Source organism: Vulpes lagopus, chromosome 4, assembly GCF_018345385.1.
Source record: "Vulpes lagopus strain Blue_001 chromosome 4, ASM1834538v1, whole genome shotgun sequence".
Classification (NCBI taxonomy): Eukaryota; Metazoa; Chordata; class Mammalia; order Carnivora; family Canidae; genus Vulpes; species Vulpes lagopus.
This window is the reverse complement of record NC_054827.1, coordinates 124,695,194-124,719,900: the sequence shown is the minus strand read 5'-3', so window position 1 is coordinate 124,719,900 and position 24,707 is coordinate 124,695,194. Positions and strand designations below refer to the sequence as shown.

At 39.6% G+C, this 24,707-nt stretch overlaps 1 pseudogene; it reads right to left on the bottom strand.

The window, feature by feature from the left end:
* Positions 1-361: 361 nt before the first annotated feature.
* LOC121488863 lies at positions 362-10,406 on the bottom strand (annotated as a pseudogene).
* Between the last annotated feature and the right edge of the window lie 14,301 nt (positions 10,407-24,707).

The following is a 24,707-nucleotide window of genomic DNA, read 5'->3' as shown; positions in this document are numbered from 1 at the left end:
CACCTCTCAGTAGGGCCATGCTTGCAGATGGGACCTCAGGTTATATGAACAGAAAAAGTGTCAAGAGTAAGGTAAGGAAACATAATTGAAATTGGTTTATAATTGGCCTGTTAAGGCACAATGGAGCTAGGAACGCAAGAGAATTTATCTCATCAAGCAATGAGAGCTCAAGCAAGAGAGCTCCGAAGAATGAGTTCATTTAAAGGATTCCCTGCTTTGTATAAGGTTTACCCAGAGAGTGCACAGAGGACTGGCAATCCAGCGCTCTGAACCAGCCCTTTGGTTACCATTGGTGACCTTGGGGTCTCTGAGACTGTAAAAGGATGGAGATCGGCCCTGGGGGTCACACCCCAGGGAAGCCTCATCCATAAACAGCACATGCCTCCCGCTTAGAGACTATAGGTGTTTCACTCTCATTCTTAGCCTTCTAAAAAGAATATCACAGTTTAAACTGTTAACCTCGCTAAGTCCTTTGATTAGGCCAGAGATGAGTTGTCCTTGCCAATGATTTAACTCAAGATTCCCATCATCTAGGAATCCCATAAGCCAATAAGCATAAAGGATAATGTTTTTTAATAAGCCAGTAAAGAAATCTCATACTCCAAGTCAATGATAGATAATCACATTGCCGTGTCAGGCAAGGGAGATGAAAGGGATAAAGTCCAAATTTAGCTGAAGAGTACCTTTATATGAGTTGGTATTAGGGAGAGAAGTCCAACTGCCAGTGCAAAGTAAAAAGTCTCCAGTTGCTAGAGCACGTTGCTGGGGAACAATGGTGCTGGGTGTGGACAGGCAAGAGGGTCTTCTTGGAGCCAGGTGACTGCAAGGCTTTTGCTACTTCAGGTAAAGTGGCCTTTACTGTGGCAGGACCTAATGGCCCCAGGTCTTTGGAGAGCTCTTTCAGATCAGCAAAGTGTAGCCTTGCCAGATGGAAAACTGTCAGATTGTCCTTGCAAACTCTTGGTGTTCAGACAAAATGTCCTCTTGCCACAATTGCTTCATCATGTTTTTCTTGCTAAGTCCCCAGTGGAGCTCCTCACCAGCTGAGCTACTGAGTTCCTATCAAGGACAATGGATGAGATCATGACATGTCTTGCAAGAAGTTGCTTACACACAACTTACTTTACTCTTATACCAAAACAACTTTATTTCTGAAAACAACTTCATTTTTCTGTCTTTGTGGTGAACAAGTGGGTTTGAAATCATATCGAGCCAGTACATAGTTATATATATAATTTATTTAATGACCTTTTCCCCTCCTCTTCCTATATTTAGGGATTTTTTTTTCTTCTGTTTAAACTTTTAGCTGCTTAAAGTCACAGTGTTCAGATTCTTTCTCTTACTGGTGGGAGGAAAAGAGGGGACGGAAAGGGGCTGGTGACTATTGGCAGAAGCTTCTCCCCATGGAGCTATGTCTGCAGCTTAAACAGTCCCCTTCCTTCTACCTGCCCTTTTTTCCCTTCTTAATCAACATCTTTTAGAATGACATATCTCCAGATGGCTAAAATTGTCTTCATTTTTTTTCCTCCTGTCTGTGGAACCATTTTTTCCCCCTTTGAGTATTTATCTGATAAGCTCTTGGTGGTCTCCAATGGCCTCGGTTGGGGGTGGCAGCCTCCCTTTCTGGGGGTCCCAGTCAACCTCAGAGGGGCTAGGACCTGTGGTGGCAGCATCCTGAGTTTCAGCAATTTAAGTTAGTTTAGTTTTGTTTTTTATTTATATTTTTAAAACTTATTTATTTATTCATGAGAGACGCAGAGGGGCAGAGACATAGGCAAAGAGAGAAGCAGGCTCCCTGTGGGGAGCCCAATGCAGGACTCGATCCCAGGACTCCAGGATCATGACCAGAGCCAAAGTCAGACACTCAACCACTGAGCCACCCAGGCATCCCTTGCTTTTTGGTTTTAAACATTTTATTTAATTATTCATGAGAGACAGACAGAGAGAGAGAGAGAGAGAGAGAGGCAGAGACATAGGTAGATGGAGGAGAAGCAGGCTCGATGTGGAGAGCCCGATTTGGGACTCAGCCCGGGGAGTCTGGGATCACGCCTTGAGCTAAAGGCAGACATTCAACAACTGAACCACCCAGGCATCCCTCAACAATTTAGTTTTAAGGAGATGCTCTTAGCATGTTGGTAAGCAGGAATATTCAAGGGTACCCAAACACATTGGCCAGGAGGTTCACAAATGCTTATAAAGTGATAAACCCCTTCCAAGGTGTTTTAGGAAGAGCAGAACCAAATGCTCTTTCTCTTCTCCTTTTTCATTAAGTACCGAGCCATCAGTCTGCAAGGATGTGATCCCTTTTATCACACCAGGTCAAGAGGTGAATCATAGGATCAGCAAAACAAGCAACAGCGAAGAGATTTGCCTTTAAGCAACACTCAAAGTTTTGGCAACCATGATTTTCCATGGAGAAGGAGCCCTACACCTAGCTACTGACCAGGAGAAATGAGCTTGTTCAGATTTGGAAGCAAAGGGGTATCTTCAGAAAGCGACAATACCCAGGGGACCAATCATCAATGTCAGTCTCTGATGGGCTATTGGAGGGGACTTGTTTGTCCACAAGATTAAGACATTTGTTACATGTTGGGAGTACCCCTGGGCTCAGCTTTTATGCCTTCTGTGGTGGCCTCTGTTGGTGGTGGTCTAATGGTGCTACCAGGTGAGATGGTCAGTCTCAGCACCCTCAGAACACTCTGTGAGAAACCACACCCTGCTTCTTACTCTCTTCAGGAAGCCTTTGCTGTGCCAATTAGCTCTGGAAGCCTCTTTGACCTCTCCTTGGAGATCTCTCATACCCCTTTGCCATGTTAAGCAAGAATCTGGGAGGATCTCTTGCCACAATTTAGGTTAGAAAAATATAGAAGGACAAAGTCCAAGGCAGTGGCAATTAAGCATAACACCCAGAGCCAGTAGTGCCACTTAGGCAGAGTCAGTTATGTAGTAGAGTCAATCAGTGAGCCAAAAACCTCTAATGGCTTGGTCTTCAGCCAAAAACTGAGCCATCCATTCGCTGTACTACTTGTCTCAAAACGTACCCCTGGTACTTAAATGTATGGAGGTGATTGGGTGACAACATGGAGAGGATAATGCCATTAAAAGAAGAATGTATTACTAATATTTCCCAAAAGAAGGGGACACAGTATGGCACAGAGGCCATAGGGGAAGCACCTGGTTTTGGTCAGGAGGCAGGAGCAGGAGGGAAGAGAAAGCCAACCCCTAGCCCTTATTGCAGGTATTTGAGAGGAAGATACTTTCCTTTGGAAATTTCAACATAACACGAAGACAAGGCAGATTAAATAGCTTAGGATAGGTCAGAGTGAGCAATTCTGTAAGGCTTGGAACAGAATGGCTAGCTGTCTGGTATACAGCTATGGGTTGACTTAATATTGACTTGGTGTGTTACAGTTAACAAAGGAGACGGTTGGCTTGCATACAAGAGGTGTGTCCCTAGTGATTATCACTAGGAATCAGCTAGCCCTGGGTGGGACATTTTCTTCCTTAGCCTGTAGGTCCTTCAAGATGTTAAAATATCATACAATACAAAACATAAAACGTGTAATTAATACAATTGCCTAGACACATAGAATTGGGACCTGAAGCTTTGTTCTCACATTGCATCTCAGTTTTCTCTGCATGTGTGCTTTGTTTTCTCTCTCTGCTTTTCTCCACGTGGTTGGAAACATGGGTGTCAGCAGAGCTGCAGTGTGGAAATCTCAGGTGGAGACTTTGATAAGTTGAGCTTGAGTCATGTTCCTGCCATTGGACTCTTCCGCCCTGGCAGAGATTCAGATTCTGGGCTGAACAGCTCAGCACCTAAAACATGTGGTTGGATTTACAAAAGGAACAAGTGTTCTCAAAGAATGGAGAGCTCTTCCCAGCACAGAGGGACTCTGTAGGTTTCAAGTCTGCACTGGAAGGAAGTTATGGATAAGGTAGATGAAGAAGTAGGCAGGAGGGCATTCTAGATTCAGCCTGAGCAGATGTCCCCACCACAGCACTCACACATTGCCTAAAAGTGCTTGAGCAACACTGTGATGAGGGTGACAGAAACTATAACATGAGCTATTGCTGCACACAGCTTGTGTGATGAGCTCACTCAGTCCCTGCTTAGCAGTTAGATACTAGTTCTATCCACATGAGAAGAAGAAGAAATGAAAAAGCATAGACAGCTAATTACTGGTGAAGGCAGGGCCCTGAAACAGGTCATGGAAACTCTAAAAAAAAAAATCTGTGCACTTACCTTAGGCTGCTGTCAAAATGTGCCACACAGGCAATGGAAATGTGGTGATCTATTTGCATTTGATTAACCACAATGCTCTCTGCCGTCATTTGAGCATGAGTTGTGCATCTATTGACAACACTATCAGTAAGTCTCCTGTACCCTTGCCACACCTGCCTCAAACCCCACACCATCTCCACTCCTCCCATCCAACAGCCTCTGCTCTGGAGCATTGGGACCAGTGATTTGAAAACTCTGAGATCACACAGGCTGCCACCTCACATAGAAAGGCTTGGAAACTCCACTCTGGGGTGGGGAGGAGGTGAAGGTACCAGTAATTCGTCACAAGCCCATCCAAGTTTACCCTTAGACCTTATACAGTTTCAAATAGGAGATTCAAGCTCTGAGAGTGACAGTGTCACCTCAGTGTGACATCGGGGAGGGAAAGACAGTAGGGCTTCAGTCTCTGGGGGGGTGGGGTGTGTGTGTGTGTGGCAGGATGAATTTAATAGCATGATGCCCTTTTCTGTCAACCTCAGATTAAGAGCAGAAAAGAGTCATTAAACCTTCCTAGTTTCTCTTCAAAGCAACCATCTGAAAGAATTCAATGATTTATCTTGTCTTAGATTTAAACCTGTTTTAACCAACTTCTATAACAGATTATCATGGTTAAGGGTTCTGGCAGGCTGATACGGGCTGATGCTTCCTTGGTGTGATTGGAGGATTCATGTTGCCAGTCTTCAGGAGCATTGGTGACTCCATATCACAGCCATGTGGTGACCATGTCCTAGGAAGGGAGATTGGGATATCAATAACTTTTTCTTCCCCTTGAATATTTCAACCTCTTTTTTCTTGATTGATGATCATACTGCACTTCCACACAGCTCCATATCATTGTTAAAGCCTTCACTGTACCTTATTATATTAGACCTTTATCACAACACTATCAGGAGTGGCTATTATTTTAAACTGAATTAATGATGAAGCAACTGACCTAAGTGACTTCCCTAAAGCCCAGAACTCATTTCTCTCAGATGCACTAGATTTTATGTTCCAGGTATAGCCTTCTTTCCGCTTTGATACAAAAAGATGAAAAATGACATCATAACTCCAAACCAAGTTTGACACTACCTGAGTACAAGATTCTGGAAAAATCCATGAGGAGAAATCCTGGTAAGACTTGAGCTTGCAGCCTGGCCTGGTGTTGCTCCAGGCACAGAGAGGGCCTTGAGAGGAAGAAGAGGTAGAAAGGGAACAAGGTTTCCTGGGAGGTTTAGGGTGGAGGCTAAGTAATTAAAAAGGTGGAGATGGGTGGTGATATGCCTTCACATAAACCTGGTCACTATTTGCTACAGCTGGGCTTCTTCCTCAGCTGTGTCTAGAGCTATCCCACCCACTAGCATGCCTTCAGTAGCTACAGTCAGCCTCATCCAACTGTGCCAGGGGTTAGCCCTCCCACCAGTGCACTCAGGGTAGTCATGGCTGGTCATTGCTGACAGCCAGACTGAGGAGAGCCTTGCACATCAGCACATCTCTGGTAGTTGTGGCCCAGCCACAACAGGTGGGTATGTGCCTGGTTCTGGTGATCAGGGTGAGATTGTGCTACTTGGTACCACAGAACACTTTTGACACAAAACCACAACTTTTAAGACCAGGAGACGTAGCTTATCTATCTAATAAATAGCAAAAACACAGAGAGCCAGACAAAATGCAGAGACAGAGAATTATCATCCAAATGAAAGAACAAGATAAAACCCTAGAAAAAGAGCTCAATGAAATGAATGTAAATAGTCTACCCAATAAAAAGTTCAAAGTATTAGTACTAAAGATACTTACTGGACTTGAGAAAAGAATGGATACACTCAGTGAGCACTTTAGCAGAGAGATAGAAAATATGAAAAAGAACCAGTCAAATCTGAAGAATATAATAACTGAAATGAAAGATAAGCTAGGGGGAATCAATAACAGAAAAGAGGATACAGAAGAATGGTTCAGTGATCTGGAAGACAGGGCAGTGGAAAGCAACACAGCTGAACAGGAAAAAAAAAAGAAGAAAAAAGAAAAAGAAAAGAGAAATGACGAATGAAGATAGATTAAGGGACCTCTGATACAACATCAAGAGTAATAACATTAACAATATAGAGATTGTAGAAGAGAGAAAAAGAGAAGAGAGGGCTGAAAAGTTATTCAAAGAAATAGGTGAAAACTTCCCTCCCCTAGGGAAGGAAATAAACATTTAAGTCTAGGATACACAGAGACCCCCAAACAAGAAAACCCAAGGAGTCCACACCAGATTACATAAAAATTAAAATGGCAAAATTTAATACAAAGAGAGAATCTTAAAAGCAGCAAGAAATAGCAAACAGTTATGTACAAAGGCAACCCCTTAAGGCCATCAGCTGGTCTTTCAGCAGAAACTTTGCAGGCCAAAAGCCACTGGCATGATATATTCAAAGCACTGAAAGGAAAAAACCTACAACTAAAAATACTCTACCTGACAAGCTTATCATTCAGAATTGAAGGAGTGATAGGGTTTCCCAAACAAAAGTTAAAGGATCTCATCACTACTAAATTGTCTCTACAAGGAATATTTAAAGGACTTCTTTAGGTGGAAAAAGAAAAGATCATAACTGGAAGTGAGAAAATTATGAAAGAAAAAACTCACAGGTAAAATCAAAACAGAATATATGTAGTAAATCAATCATTCTGAAAGCTAGTTTAAAAGTTAAAAGACAAAGGTAGTAAAGTTAATTATATCTAGAAAAACTAGTCAAGGGATACAGAAAATAAAAAGATATAAATATGACAGCATACACATAAAACATGGAGCATAAACATATACACATAAAAATGTAGTGTTTTTAGAATGGTATCAAACTTAATCAACTATCAGTTTAATATGGACTGCTGTATAATTGGATGTTATGTATGGACTTCATGGTAGTCACAAACCAAAAACCTATAACAGATACATGAAAAAGTAAAGAGAAAGGAATCCAAGCACAACACTAAAAGGAGACATTAAATTATTAGAGAGGAGAGTGAGGGAAGAAGAAAGGAACAAAGAAAAACTATAAAAACAATGAGAACACAGTTAACAGCAACAAGTGCCCACCCCTCAATAATTATTTTATTGTTTTTTTTTTAAAGATTTTATTCATTTATATGAGAGACACACACACACACACAGAAAGAGAGAGAGAGAGAGAGAGAGAGAGAGGCAGAGACACAGGCAGAGGGAGAAGCAGGCTCCATGCAGGGAGCCTGATGTGGGACTCGATCCCAGGACTCCAGGATCATGCCCTGGGCGAAGGCAGGCACCAAACCGCTGAGCCACCCAGGGATCCCCAATAATTACTTTAAATGTAAACGGACTAAGTGCTCCAAAAAAAGACATAGGGTGACTAAATGGATTTTAAAAAAATGTTATGTTACCTATAAGAGACTCAATTCAGATCTAAAGACTCATAGACTGAAGACAAAGGGATGGAAAAAAGACATTCCATACAATGAATAAAAGGCTGAGGTAGCAGTACCTATATCAGACAAAATAGACTTTAAGACAAAAACTATAATAAGAGACAAAGCAGAGCATTATGTAATGTTAAAAAGATCAGTTCAACAAGAGAATAAAACAATTGTAAATATGTGCTCAACATAAGAGAACCAAAATATACAAAGCAAATATTAACAAACATAAACAAAAAAATTGGCAGTCATAATAGAAGCAGATTTTAACATCCCCCTTAAATTAATGGATAAATCATTCGACAGGAAATCAATAGGGAAATAGCAACTTTGAATGACACTCTAGACCATATGGATTTACCAGATATATACAGAATATTCCCTTTATAAACAGCAGAATACACATTCTTTTCAAGTGCCCGTGGAAGATCCTTCAGGATAGATCATGTATTAGCAACAAAATTATCTCAATAAATTTATGAAGACTGATACAATATCAAGCATCTTCTCCGACCACAACAGTATGAAATTTGAAATCAATTACAATTAAAAGTCTCAAAACCCACAAGGACGTGGAAGCTAAATAACATGCTAACTAAACAACCAATGGATCAATGGAGAAGTCAAAGAAGAAATAAGAAAATATTTTGAGAAAACTGAAAATGGAAATATGATGATTCAAAGTCTTCAGGATACACCAAAAATAGTTCTAAGAGGGAATTTTATAGCACACAGGCCTACCTCAAGAAACAAATAAAAAAATCTCAAATAAACAATCTAATCTTACATCTAAAGGAACTAGAAAAGGAACAAAGCCTAAAGTTAGTAGAAGAAAGAAAATAATAAAATCAGAGTGGAAATAAAACTAGAGACAAAAAAAAAATAGAAAAGATCAATGAAACTAAGAGATGGCTTTTTGCAAAGACAAACACATTAATAAACTTTTAGCCAGACTCATCAGGAAAAATAGAGAAGACTCAAACAAATAAAATCACAAATGAAGAGAAGTTACAATCATCACCACAGAAATACAAATGATTATGAGACTACTATGAAAAATTATACGTCAACAAATTAGAAAATCTGGAAGAAATGGATAAATTCCTAGAAATATACAGTATTCCAAAGTTGAAATAGGAAAAAAAAGAGAAAAGCGAATAAATTGACTACTAGTAATGAAAGTGAATCAGTAATCAAAAAACACCCAATAAACAAAAGTCAAGGACCAGATGGCTTTGCAGGTGAATTTTACCAAACATTTAATTTTTAAAAAAGATTTTATTTATTTATTCATGGGAGACACAGAGAGAGAGAGGCAGACATAGACAGAGGGAGAAGCAGGCTCCAGGCTCCTTGCAAGGAGCCCAATGTGGGACTTGATCCCTGGACCCGCGATCACTCTCTGAGCAAAAGGCAGATGCTCAACTGCTGAGTCATCCAGGCATCCCACCAAACATTTAAAAAAGAGGTAATACCTATCCCACTCATATTATTCCAAAAATTAGGAGAAATGTTTCCAAATTCATTCTAGAAGGCAAGCATTACCCCGATACCAAAATAAGGCAAAAATATGACAAAAAAGGAAAATTACAGATTAATATCCCTGATAAGTATAGATGCAAAAATCATCAATAAATTATTAACTGAAAAAATTCAAAAATAGCAGCCTGGGGATCCCTGGGTGGCTCAGCAGTTTGGCGCCTGCCTTCAGCCCAGGGCATGATCCTGGAGTCCTGGGATAGAGCCCCACTCGGGCTCTCTGCACGGGGCCTGCTTCTCCCTCTGCCTCTCTCTCTCTCTCTCTCTCTCTCTCTCTCTCTCTGTGTGTCTCTCATGAATAAATACATAAAATCTTAAAAAAAAAAAAATAGCAGCCTGGCCAAAGCGTTCAGTTGTTGGTGGGGTCAATCCCAAGGTTCCATCTGGCATCATAGTGGCAGGTTCTGGAGGAGCTGGGGTACCAGCTGGCACTGGAGCAGGGGACATGACACCTCTATTGTTTATGCCCATAGCACCTCCCATAGCCATCTGGCCCATCCGTATCTCCTGTTCTCTCACATCAGGGAATGTTCCCTTGAATCCTTCCTGCTGTTGCCGCATCATTTCTTCCTGTTGCCACCGTATCTCTTCCTCTCAGCCCTTGCACTTCTCCTCCTGCCTGAGCTCCAGTTGCTTTCGTTTTTGCACTTCTTGGTTGTGCAGCTCTTCTATCTTCCTAAGTTCTTCTTGATCAAATCCTGTCTCATTAGCATGACCTGGTGCTCACGGTGAGCAGCCTCCATCTCCATCTCCGGCTTCTCAAGAGCTTCCTTGATGTTGCGGTCCACTTGGTCCTGCTGCTGCTTCTCCATCTCAATCAGTGCCTTCCAGCGCATGGCATACTCATACTCAAAGGAGCCAGGCTGTGCAAATCTGGGTGGTTGCTCTCGCTCCTTGTGAAATTGCTGATTCTTTATAACCAGTTTCTCTGGAAGTCCCTCTTCATCATCCAACTGGTCCATGGGCTCCACAGTCACAGGCCGAGGAAATGTGGGTACAGGAATGAGCCTTCACTGCACCTGTCCAGAGCTTTCTGAGTAGCTGGCTTCCTTGAGAATTCAACAATGCCTTTTCCTGAGGGCCTTCCTCAATCATCCACGATGACTACTGCCCTCTCCACCTGGCTAAACACAGAAAAGGCTTCCTCCAGCAGTTCATTGGAAACATACTGAGGAAGGTTTCAGACCATAAGGCAACATCAACTTATTAAAATATGTTTTAAGCCTTTTAAACAAAAACAAAACAAAATTCAAAAATATAGTAAAAGAATCATTCACCATGATCAAGTGGGGCTTATTGCAGGGATGCAAGGAGGGTTCATTATCCACAGTGCAATCATATGATACAACACATTAGCAAAATGAAGGATAAAAATCACATAACCACCTCAAAATGTGCAGAAAAAGTATTTGACAAAATTCAACATCCATTCATGAAAAAAATTCTCAACAAATGGCTATAAAGGGAACATACTTAGCATAATAAAGGCCATATATTACAAACTCATAGCTAACGTCATACTCAATGGTGGAAAACTGAAATCTTTTCCTCTAAGATTGAGAACAAGATGAGACTGTCCCCTTTCACTACTTTTATTCAACACAGAAGACAAAAAATAACAAGCATTGGCAAGTATGTGGAGAAAGGGGAACCTCTGAACACTGTTGGTGGGAATGTAAATTGGTGCAGCCACTATGGAGATTCCTCAAAAAATTAAAATTAGAAATTCCATGTGACCCAATAATTCCACTATCAGGTATTTACACAAAGAAAACAAAAACACTAATTTGAAAAGATATATACACCCTTATGTTTATTGCAGTATTATCTACATAACCAAGATATGGAAGCAATCAAAGTTTTCATTGATAGATGAATGGGTAAAGAAAGTATGGTATATAGATACACAATAGAATAATACTTGGCAATAAAGAAGAAATAAATTGTTCCATTTGCAGTACCATGGATGGATCTAGAGGATATAATGATAAATTAAATAAGTCAGAGAAAAACAAATGCCTTATAATTTCAGTTATAAGTAGAACCTAAAGAACAAAACAAATGAGCAAATAAACAAACAAAACAGACTCATAAATACAGAGAGTGAACTTGTATGGTTCCCAAAGGGAAGGGAGGGGTAGATAGGCAAAACAAGTGTAGGAGATTAAGAGGTATAGACGTCAGTTATAAAATAAATAAATCACAGGAATGAACATGACAGCATAGGAAATATAGACAATAAGATTGTAATGACTATGTTTGCAGATGGTAACTACACTTAGTGTGTTGAGCATTTTGTACATGATTATGAAATCTTTATGTTCTACACCTAAAACTAATATTGTGTATCAATAATATTTCAATAAAAAATAAATAAAACCTATTAGCAAAACAGAAGTAGAAAGGAAAAAAAAAACCTGGTCAGTATCTGTAATAAGTATGAAGTCTTTCCAACTCTATTTTCTAAGTATTGATAGATATATGACTTCAAGGGGAAATTAAAAAAATATACTACTAAAGCACTAGTCACAAGACCTACCAGCTGCAACCAGGATCAGACTTGAGTTCTACAGTCAAGAAAAAGTCCTTCATATATAGTATTATATCATCTGCAAATAATGAAAGCTTCATTTCTTCCTTATCAATTTGGATGCCCTTTATTCTCTTTTCTTGTCTGACTGCTGTGGCTAGAACTTCCAGTACTATATTGAATAAAACTGGTGAGAATGGACATCCTTGTATTGTTCCTGACCTTCGGGGAAAATATTCCAGTTGTCACCATTGAGTATGATGTTAGCTGTGGGATTTTCATTTATGTTCATTATTATATTGAGGTATGTTCCCTCTAAACCTACCTTGTTGAGGGTTTTTATCATGAATTGGTGTTGTACTCTGTCAAATGCTTTTTCTGCATCTATTAGAATGATCATATGGCTTCTATTCTTTCTCTTGATGTGATGTATCATGCTGATTGATTTGCAAATATTGAACCACCTTTGCATCCTGGGAATAAATCCCACTTGATTATGGTAAAAGAAATTGAAGACAACACAAAACAAATGGAAAGGTAATCTATGCTCATGTATTGGAAGAACAGATATCGTTAGAATATTTAACTACCCAAAGCATCTACAGATTTAATTCAATCCCTATCAAAATACCAATAGCATTTTTCACAGAACTAGAAAAAACAATTCTAAAATGTATGTGGAACCACAAAAGACCTCAAATGGTCAAAGCAACCTTGAAAAAGAAAAACAAATCTGGAGATATCACAATTCCAGATTTCAAATTATACTACAAACTGTAGAAATCAAAGCCCTGTGGTACTAGCACAAAAATAAACACATGGATCAGTGGAGCGGAATAAATAGTCCAGAAATAAACCCATGATTATATGGTCAATTAATCTTCAACAAAGGAGGCAACAATATGCAGTGGCAAAGAGTCTTTTCAACAGATGGTGATGGAAAAACTGGACAGCCATACGCAAAAGAATGAAGATAGATCACTTTCTTACACCACACACAAAAATTAAATAGATTAATCCTCAAAATGGATTAGGCACCTAGATGTGAGACCTGAAACCATAAAAATCCTAGAAGACAGGACAGGTAGTAATTTCTCTGATGTCAGTGGTAACTATTTTTTTACACAGATCTCTTGAAGCAAGGGAAACAAAAGCAAAAATACACTATTAGGACTGCCTCAAAATAAAAAGCTTCTGCACAGCAAAGAAACAATCAACAAAGCTAAAAGGCAACCTAAAGAATGGGAGAAGAGATTTGGAAATGACATGTCCAATAAAGGTTAGTATCCAAAATAGATAAAGAACTTCTACAAATCAGCATATGACAAAACCACATAATCCAATTTAAAAATGGACAGAAGACATGAACAGACATTCCCCCCAAAGAACACATACAGATGACCAACAGACATATGAAAAGATGCACATCGCTCATCATTAGGGAAATACAAATCAAAACCACAGTGAGAAACCTGTCAGAATGGCTATAATTAAAAACACAAGAAATAACAAGTGTTGGTGAAGATGTGGAGAAAGAGAAACCCTTGTGCACTATTGGTGGGAATACAAATTAGTGGAGCCACTGTGGAAAACAGTATGAGGTTTCCTCAGAAAGTTAAAAATACTCTCAACTATGGCCAACTAGTCTTCTACAAAGCAAGAAAGAATATCCAATGGAAAAAAAGACTTTCTTCAATGAATGATGCTGGGAAAATTGGACATTCACATGCAGAAGAATGAAACTAGACTATTCTCTTACACCATACACAAAGATAAACTCAAAATGGATCAAAGACCTAAATGTGATACAGGAATCCATCAGAATCCTGGAGGAAAACACAGGCAACAACCTTTTTGAACTTGGCCACAGCAACTTCTTGCAAGACATGTCGTCTCTAAAGGCAAAGGAAACAAAAGCAAAAATGAACTATTGGGACTTCATTGAGAGAAAAAGCTTCTGCATAGCTAAGGGAACAGTCAACAAAACTAAAAGGCAACCTATGGAAGGGGAGAAAATATTTGCAAATGACATATCAGATAAAGGGCTAGTACCCAAGATCTATAAAGAACTTATCAAACTCTACACCCAAAAAACAAATAATCCAGTCAAGAAATTAGCAGAAGACATAAACAGACATTTCTTCAGAGAAGATAAATGGCCAACAGACACATGAGAAAATGCTCCATATCAATTATCATCAGGGAAATACAAATCAAAACCATAATGAGATACTACTTTACACCAGTTAGAATGTCTAAAATTAACAAGACAGGAAACAACAAATTTTGGAGAGGATGTGGAGAAAGGGGAACCCTCTTATACTATTGGTGGGAATGCAAGCAGGTGCAGCTACTCTGAAAAACAGTATGGAGATTCCTCAAGAAGTCAAAAGGGGGAAAAAAAAGTTAAAAATAGAGGGGCACTTGGGTGGCTCAGTCATTAAGCAGCCAAGTCTTGATTCCTGAGGATGAGGTCAAGCCTTGTGTTGGGCTCTGCACTGAGCATGGAGCCTGCTTAAGATTCTCTCTCTCTCTTCCCCTCTGCCCCTCTTCTCCTGCTCACATGCTATCTCTCTCTCTTTAAAAAAAAAAAAGTTAAAAATAGAGCCACCATATGATTCAGTAATTACACTACTGGGTGTTTACCCAAAGAATACAAAAAATATTAATTTGAAAGGATATATGCATACCTGTGTTTAGCACAGCATTATTTACAATAGCCAAATTATAGAAGCAGCCCGAGTGTCCATTGATAGATGAATGGATAAAGAAGTGGTATTTATATATGATGGAATATTATTCAGCCATGAATAAGTATGAAAAGTGTGAAATTTTGCCATTTACAACAACATGGGTGGAGCTAGTGAAGATAATGTTAAGTGAAATAAGTCAGAGATAAATACCATAGAATTTCACTCATATATGGAATATAAGAAACAAAGGAACAAAGGAAATAAAAGAGACAAACAAAAAACCCCCCAGATTCTTGACTATAGAGAACTGATGGTTACCAGAGGGGAGGGGGATAGGGGATGGGTGATGGGTAAAACAGGTGATGGGGATTAAGAGTTCCCTTATCATGATGAGCACTGAGTAATGTATAGAATTGTTGAATCACTATATTGTATATCTGAAACTAATTTAACACTTTGTGTTAACTATATGGAATTAATATTTTACACCTTTGTCTTTTTCTTAGAGAGAGAGCATACATGAGCTGGGGATAGATGGGTAGAGAGAGGGAGAGAATCCCAAGCAGGTTCTTTGTGCAGTGAGGAGCCTGATGTGGGGCTCAATCGCACAACCCCGAAATCATGACATGATCCATAATCAAGACTCAGATGCTTAACCAATTAAGCCACCCAAACACCCCTGGAATTAAAATTTTTAGAGAAGTCCTTCAAAGGGTTTCTTTAGCTGATTATACACTGCAATCATTCTAAAACTCAGAGACCTGAGTATATTTGCAACTAGACACACAGCAAGCGATTTCTCATGCTTACATTTTTCTTAGCCATTTTATACAAAGCAATTACACCCTATCCATAATATATGCATCTCTCAGGTATTTCTTAAATTCTCCCCACACAGTGGGATGGCTGTTAAAAAGGTCAATAATAGTCCCAGGGCTTAAATTGGCCCAATGTTCAAATACTCTTTGGATCGTGAATGTGAGAGGAGTAACATATACCTTGTTAATGTAGTTAAATTTCATCAGTTTAAATTTATCAATTCAGTTAACTTAACAAATATTTACTGATATTCCTATATAAAGCTCAGACAGATTACGTGCCACTCATAAGGTCCTAGAGCCTGTAAAGCAACAGACTGTATTAGCCAGGTAATGCCAGTTGCTAGAACAATAGAACTCCAACCATGGGCACTCCAAAGACTGGAAACTCATTTTTTGCTTAAATCCAAAATGGGTGTTTCCACAGTGGATTATCATGAACAAAATTCAGTTGTCACCTCTAGAACCCCAGCCTTGTCAGACTTCCAACTGCAACTTTATTGATTATGTATTTTGGCAGGATTCGGTCTTGGATGTGGCTAATGCCTTTAGTTTAATCTCTTTGGCACAAAATGTCAAAATCATTTGTCTGCAAGCTCACCTGGACCTGCAAGCAGATTTACTGCCCTGCCATAGGGGCACCCGGATGCTTACATTCTGTACCACCAGGGAAGGGCCAATAATGGGGCAGGTCTTTCTCCATCAGGGGGTAACTGCACGGATGACATCAAGCTGATGAGCTCCCATGAAGAGCAGGTGGCAGCAGCTTAGGGATAGGGTTCTGAGGGATCAGCCTCCAGTCAGTTCTCGGGAGGACTGTGTACTGAGGCTCAGAGGTTGATTCCTGAGACAGTAAAAGAAAAGTTCCACGCTCTAGAGCCCTCACAAGACAAGAGGGAAGCCCAGACTTAGTTGGGTTGCTTGGGGATAGGAGACAGTATGTGCCTCATCCAGGTAATTTGTTGAGCCCTGTGTACAACTTGACCAGAAGATCTGCCGAATGTGCCTGGGGACCTGGATAGCAGGTATGCTAGAGGCAGCCCCATAGGTGACCTAGCTAAGGCCTGTAGACCCCAAGGACATTGGTGGAATCCAGTGATCTGACACAGGGACATGTGCTGAGTGGCACCTCTGGTAGCTGGAGGCACCTCTGCCCAGGGTCACCCCTTGGGGGTCCTACTTCTTGCCCACATGTCTCCCTGGTGTACTGCACTTGACACACTGCTGCTGACCTACTACTGGGCACTTGTGGAGAGTGAGTGGCTTAGGGACAGATGACTACCAGACATCACTGTGTCCAGGTGTCCCCATCCCCTCAGATCCTGGGAAAGCAAACAGATTTCTTCAAAAAAAAAAAAAAAAAAAAAAAAGGAATGGAATATCCCAGAACAGCAAGTCAGCTCCCAGAGACAGGGAAGTGTCATATCTTTAGGGACTCATTATATTTCTCTTGATTACTCACATGGGAGCCTTTGGCTACCTGGAGATGGCTCCCAGGAAGGTCTGAGGATGCCTGGGCCTGGTTTCCTGAAGGCTCACCCTATATACTATATCACTGATAGGTGATGGAGTCCACTGGGTGGCAGCAGCCTTCTAGTGCCAATGAGAACTCTGGAGGACTTACTATGGTAGAAGCATATCAACCATAGGCTAAATTCAAAGCAACTGCCCTTCTCTTACACAATACTCAACTATCAGGAAAGGCTTTTTAGCCCCTGTTCTTAGGTTCTGACTAGCAATCTTGTTAGTATTTGACAATGATAGATATATTAGACACTCTCTGTGGAACTAAGTGTTCTAGAAAGCTGCTCCTGCAAGCTAGTATAACATCGTCTGTACCCTATGTGGATGCCCATGGGAAAGTAAAAGCTAGGATGAGATGGACTACAGCAATATAGCTGATCAGCCTTCATTGCCGAGGTGGCAGCATCATTACCTGCACCCATTATTGGACTGGGGATGTTAATCCTGCTAGTAACTCAATGGGCTCCATCTGTATGCCAAGGAGACTGGAGTGGCTTATCACGACTGTGGGTGCTGTCAGCAATTGTTCTGTTGAAGGTGAACAAGGATCTCTAGGTCTCTGGTTGGCCATGTTCAGGTCTCCAACTTGAACACACTTGTCTTCTACTGCCATCATGTGGCTTCTTCTGGGATCTCTTGGTTTTTAACAACCCTGTAAGGAGATTCATTCCTGTGGATGTGGCCCATTGTGGCCACACCAGAGTAGCACTTGAGGTTAAACTGTGTCATATATTTTAGATATGCAGATCACTTCTGGTCACATGACATCATGTCATTCATAGCAAAGAGGCTGTGACAATTAGCTTAAGAATATGACATTCAATGGACATTTCATGTTCTTTCTCATTCAGAGGCTGGTGGCATCATCAAGGGATGAAATAAATTTTAAAAGAACTAATGGAGGGACGCCTGGGTGGCTCAGCAGTTGAGTGTTTGGGCCCAGGGCATGATCCTGGAGTCCCAGGTTTGAGTCCCACATCAGGCTTCCTGCATGGAGCCTGCTTCCCCCTCTGCCTGTGTCTCTGCCCCTCTCTCTCTGGTCTCTCATGAATAAATAAATAAAATCTAAAAAAAAAATAATAAAAGAACTGATGGAAAAAGATTGCTGAGAGTTTGAGAATTAATGCAGGTGATGCTCAGAAGGAACATTCCCTTTGAAGCTATTGATTGGGGGAGAAGAGATAGGGGAATGGGAAGACTGGCTCTTCATGTTCATGATTCCACCATAATAACTAACCCCTGCTCTTTTTTTTTCTTTTTTCCCACTAATCCTAAGGTGTGGGAAACATGACTCTTCATTATCAAATGGCAACTTTGGTGACAGCATGGAAAAGGTGTTGCTTCTTTATTATCTGGATTTGATAACTGGATATAAAACATCACACAGCATGAGAGTTATGATCAGTAGATAGAATTTGTAAAGCTTAGAGTACTCGTACATTGGTTCATTTGGGAAGCAATAGGTGATAGCATTGAACATTGCAACTTCTACTATGGTGCCCTAGCCATCTGGATGAAAAGTCTGGATGTGAGTAAATAATTGGTTGGCAAAGGGAAATGTAGTAGTTGCTAGATTAGGATAGATTACATAATTATGAAGGAAGGCACATACCTAATACCTGGGGAGGGAACACCTTTTACACTTGGGTATATAATTCATTTTCATTTAATGTTTATGTATAGAGTGAGGTAATTTTTATTTTTTCCTCATATATATTTAGTTGTTCCAGTGTAATTTCTTTTCTTTTCCATTTGTAAAAAAATTATTTAAAAAAAAAACTGTGGTAAAATACACATGACATAAAACTTACCATCTTAACCATTTTCAAGTGACAGTTCAGTAGTATTAAGTACATTCACATTGTTATACAACATCACCACTTCCATCTCCTCTTTTCATCTTGCAAAACTGAAACTCTATGCCCATTAAACAGTAACTTCCACCTCTTTCTATCCCCTGGAAACCACCATTCACTTTCTGTCTCTAGGATTTTGACTGCTCTAGGTACTTTATATGAGTGGAAACATACAGTATTTGCCTTTTTTTCACTGGCTTATTTTTTTTAGTACAATGTCCTCATGTTTTATTTATGTTGTAGCATAAGTCAGAATTCTCTTCCTATCTAAGGCTGGATAATATTCCACTGCATGTATATACCACGTTTTTTATCCATTTATCTGTCAATGAACATTTAAGTTGCTTCCTCATTTTAGCTATTATAAATAATGCTGCTGTGAACATGAGTGTACAAATAACTTAGAAATCCTATTTTCTTTTTTTTTTTTTTAATTTTTATGTATGATAGTCACACACACACACACACACAGAGAGGCAGAGACATAGGCAGAGGGAGAAGCAGGCTCCATGCACCGGGAGCCCGACGTGGGATTCGATCCCGGGTCTCCAGGATCCTGCCCTGGGCCAAAGGCAGGCGCCAAACCGCTGCACCACCCAGGGATCCCTAGAAATCCTATTTTCAATTATTTTAAGTACATACCTAGAAGAGGAATTGTTGGATCATACGGTAATTCTATTTTTTTTTTTTTTTTGAGGAAATGCTTCATATTGTTTTCCACAAGTCTGTACCATTTTAACATTCCTACCACAAGAGCACAGTGTTCCAATTTTTCCACATCCTCACCAACACTTGTCATTTTGTTTGTTAATTTTTTAAATTGTAACCATCCTAATGATTGTGAGGTTATAAATCATTGTGGTTTTGATTAGTGATATTGATAGTGGACATTTTTCTTGTGGTTATTGGCCATTTGTATATCTTCTTTGGAGAATTGTCTATTCAAGATTTTTGCACATTTTTGTATTGTATTGTTTTTTTTGTCGTTGTGAGTTTTAGGAGTTCTCTATAAATTCTGGATATTATTTCTTTATCAGATATACAATTTGCAAATGTTCACCTAGGTTATAGGTGAATACTTGCTTTTGTTTAAATTTAGTTTTTTAAATCATGTAGAAAACTGAGAATGAACTTACAATTTTGTTATAATCATACTAGTTCTTGTAATTGCTAAAGTATTTGCCTTAACCTAGATCTTTATTTCTTCATATAGCTTGAAGTTACTGTCTAGCGTCCTTCATTTCTACTTGCAGGGCTAATTTAGTAGTAATGGACTCCTTCAGCTTTTGTTTATCTGGATAAGTTTTAATTTCTCTTTCATTTTTGAAGGACAGTTTTGCTGAATAAAGGATTTTTGCTTGACAGGGTTTTTGTTTTCTTCTTTTAGAACTTTGAAGATGTCAGCCTTCTGCCTTTTGGCTTCCAAAGTTTCTGATAAGAAATCTATCAATAATCTTTTTGAGGATCCCTTGTATGTGAACATTCAAAAGTGAAGATTCAGATGTGAAAAACTACTTTCAAGATTTGTCTTTGTCTTTTGACAATTTGATTATAATGTGTCCAAGTGTAGGTCTCTGAATTCATCCTACTTAGAGTTTGTTGAACTTATTGGATGTTTGTTTGCATGTCGTTCACCAAATTTAGGAAGATCTCAGTCATTTCTTCAAATAATCCCTCTGTCCCTTTCTCTTTTCTTCCTTTTCTTCTAGAACTTCCACAATGCATGTTTGTCCATTTTTTGGTCACACAGGCCCCTTAGTCTCTGTTCACTTTTCTTAAATGGTTTTTCTTTCTGTTTCTTAGACTCAAAAATTTCAGTTGTCCTATTTTGAAGTTTGTTGACTCTGTCTTCTACATACTCAAATCCATAACTTCAGTTTTTTGGGCATATTTAAGATAGCTGTTTTAAGTCTTTGTTTAGCATGTCTGTCGTCTCCTCTTTCTCAGGCACAGTTTCTGTTGCTTAACCTTTCCCCCTTTGAATGGGACACAATTTCTGTTTCTTTATATATCTTTTTGTTGTTGTTGTTTTGAAAATTGGACATTTTAATCTAGTAATAAGGTAACGCTGGAATTTAGATTTTCCTCATTTCTCAGGGCTGGCTCTTTTTATTGTTATTGTTCTTTCTGAGTGTTGTAGACTGTCTTCATGCCATGGATCAGTCTGAGGTATAAATCTAAGATCTCCATTATTTTCCAAATCTGCCTCTTTATCTGGGTATGCCAATGATTTTGTAATTTCCTCTTATATGTGGGGTTGCTTTTGAATGTTCTACTTTTTAATGTCTGGCTCTGGAAAGGAGAAAAAGAAAAAAAATTAAAAGAGAATAAAGGCACTGGATTTCTAAACACCCTGGAAATTTCTTAAGCCAGAGAGTCAGGGACTTGCAATCACGGGGAAGAAGTGAAATCACCTCTCTGTTTGCACTTCTATGATTAGGTGCAGCAATTTTTGATCAAAACATAAATCCATATATTTCGAAGACAGATGCCTTATTTTCCAACTGACAACCATAAGCTGCATGAAGACTGAGTCATGAACATGTGCAGAGCTGCCTACCATGGGGTTGGGGTAGATAATGGGTAGCCCCTGCCCTGCTAAGAGAGGAAATTGACTTCAGTCGGTCACAACTTACTGTCCAAGCCACTCCCTAGAATTTGAAAGTTCTCAATAGCCTCCAGAGTGCCAAAAATACTTACATGGGACAGATTCTGCTGGTGCAATTGTTGATTAAGTGGAGAGGCAGATGCTTGGTGCTACCTACTCTGTGATTTTTCCTTTCCTTTGCTTTTTGAACTAAATGAAGACACTTCTTCATGATATCTCATGTATAGGTCAGCCAACCTATGGATCCTCCAGTAGTAAAGGGTTTACTGTGTCACAGAGAACCTTGATCTGTTATTTATGGAAAACCTACTATAGACAAGTGATACTGGCTCCTATTTGTTAAGCCTTACCCTGTGCTCAGCATTATGTCAATCATCACATTTACCCAAAGAGGTGGGTGCAATCCCCTCTCCATTTTTCAGAGAAGGAAACAAGACTCAGGACCTTATGTTAGTTTCTTATGGGAGACTCATATTTAAAACAAGGTTCTGAATTGATCATCAATACATACTGCCCCTAATGGTGGAGGAATCAAAGAAATTTAAGATACGAGTCTTGTGTACAAGTGTGTGAGATCTTGCTGGGGGATAGAGTTATGAAATAAATGCTTGTTTAGGGAGGACAGAGAAGTGATAGAACAACTGCTCTCACCTGGAGGAACATAGCAGTGGTTCAGGAAAGACATGGTGTGGTGCAGGAGCACCTACACAGAAAGATGGGAATGGAGACAGACATTTCAAATGGAGAGTGGACTTTGACCTTGGTGGTTAGCTCTGTAAAATTCTTCATGAAAACACTGTCCAGATTGTCTCCACCTTCTCCCTTATCGTGTATAATAGTTATACATGCACAGATTGCTCTCTGCCAACAACCTGCAGTTTTTGATCAGGCTAAGCCACGGCTCTTAGAAAAGTATTATTTTTTAAATACATCAAGACCTTTCCCTTTAGGGTGATTTGAAATATCACTTGGCCAACTTCACTGTACTTCAGACTCCTCTGGAAAGCTGTTAAAATATACATTTGTGTGTCTCATCTTCAGAGACTCTGATGATGTCTGGGATGGGACCTGATAATTAGCATTTCTAAAGCTGTCCAAGTTATGCAGATGCTTCCACTCCTCAGGCCACATTTTGAGTAGCACTGATTTAAATTTCATTTCATCATTAAAAAAAAAAAATACCAGATAGCTATATGGTGGTTTTTCTCTGTACTTTTTCTTGTGAGTTGCTCTAATAAGTTTGAAGTTGGGTTTAAAGCAGTCTGTGCCCAAACTCATCCTAGACCGTGGTATTTATGTATTATTAAAAGCTATAAGATACAGAATTGAGCAGATCCAATTCCTCTTCTAATGTAAAACCTTACAATCTGTTGGATGTTGGACAACTCATACCCCTCTTAGTTATGGAGGTGTAGTTTATAATTAGGAATAAAACTGCTGGCCTCATATGATAAGGACTATTTTAGGGGACAAGTGAAAGGTAGAGAGCCTTTTTAAGAAATAAAATTGTCAAATGTGTCATAGTAGACATTTAGTGTGTATTTTTGTTAGAAATTCAGTGGCAGTAAATCTCTCCCGTCCCTCACCATCCCCCCAGACTCCTATGTTTCTAAGTACTCATAAAATATGCCATCTTCACTCCACCACTGACACTGAGTTCCTAGGAGGTTAGACTTAGTCTGATACATCATAGTGGGTCATAGGTAAATATACATAAAGAGGATAAAATACATATACAGACCATATTAGTATTTCTCAACAGATTTCATATGAAAATTACCTAGAAATTAAATCCAAATACCACTGCCTGGGCTACACTCCAGAGATTTTGATTTGATTAATCTAGAGCAGTGTTTCTCAAACTTGGGTGTACATTAGAATCACCTGGAGAAATTTAAAAATGCACATCTCTACCAATTCCTTCAGAATATCTGGGGAAGGGACCCAAGCATCAAGTAGTTCTAAAAAGTTCTCATAGGTAGTAAGTTCATTGCCTAATATGGGCATCATTTGGCTAAATGGAGGGCAATTTAAGTACACAAGCAGTGGACTCCTAATGTGTTCATAAATACAAAATTGAGAGGAATGAGTCACTATTTTGCACATGCCTGATAAAATTTTATTTTCTGTCCTTTGCAACTTTGCTAATTCAATGTATATTTTGAGTCTTTAGGGGTGCTCTTTTCAAGTTCACGTCTTTCTTTTGGTTATTTGCTATTGCTATTGGGTACTGTAGTAGGTTGAACAATGTCCCCCAAAACTTCATGTATATCTGGGAGTTATGAATGTAACCTTATCTGGAGATAGGAACTTTGCAGATGTAATCAAGTTAAGATGAGGTTATACTAGATGAGGATAGACTCCAGTGCATGATTGGTGTCCCCTAAGAAGAGGGAAGTTTGGACACAAGCGCATAGGGGATAACTCCATGTGATGATGGAGGCCAGGATTAGAGAGATACTCTATAAACCAAGGTATGCCAAGGCTAACTGCAGCCACCAACAGCTAGATGACAGGTTTCCATCATTTGTTTGGCCAAAACCAATTTAACAAGGAGGCTGGGGAAGAAGGTGGATAGATGGATGGCCAGTGAGATGTGTTGGCACTGCTGTAGCTGTGGGCTCCTGCACAGAACAAGTGCTGAAATGTGGTTTTCTAAGGGAAGGGAGAGATTTTCAAACCTAAGCAGTTTTAGGAGATACAGACATGCCATCCTTCAGCACCTCTTATCTACCTGAAAGCCTTCCATCTTTTTTTTATCAAGGGGAATCATTCCTTAAGGGACACACACACACACACACACACACACACACACACAGGCTCTTCCACTTTGTATTTAGAAAGTTCTCAAAGAAAAAATATGGAGTGCCAAGTTGGATACAAGCTAATGCAAAGTTTGTGGTGTGGTCTCTTTTTAACTGTTTTTTGTACTATGTTTTTAAAACAACCTTTCAGGACATGACTATGACAGAAAGTAGAGCATGAAGGGAAGCTTTAGCTTATGGAACTTTCTCTTCATAGGGAAGGGAAAGGGGATGTACGTATGAAAGGGACTGAGGCATCCTGTTCACTTTATGGCTTGGTCTGCATCTAAAACCACAAATTTCAGGCAGCCTGGGTGGCTCAGTGGTTTAGCACTGCCTTCAGCCCAGGGTGTGATCCTGGAGACCCGGGATCGAGTGCCATGTTGGGCTCCCTGCAGGGAGCCTGCTTCTCCCTCTGCCTGTGTCTCTGCCTCTCTCTCTCTGTGTCTCTCATGAATAAATAAAATCTTTAAAAAATAATAAAAAAAATAAAACCACAAATTTCATTCTTCTCCCATCAAGTGAAGAAAATCATGAGCTTCAGACACAGAAAGGGCTGGGGAAACTCCAGACCTGGAGTTACAGCTCTGCCACTTCATGCTTGGTGACCTTGGCAAGCTGCCCAGCTTTTCTGGGCCTCAG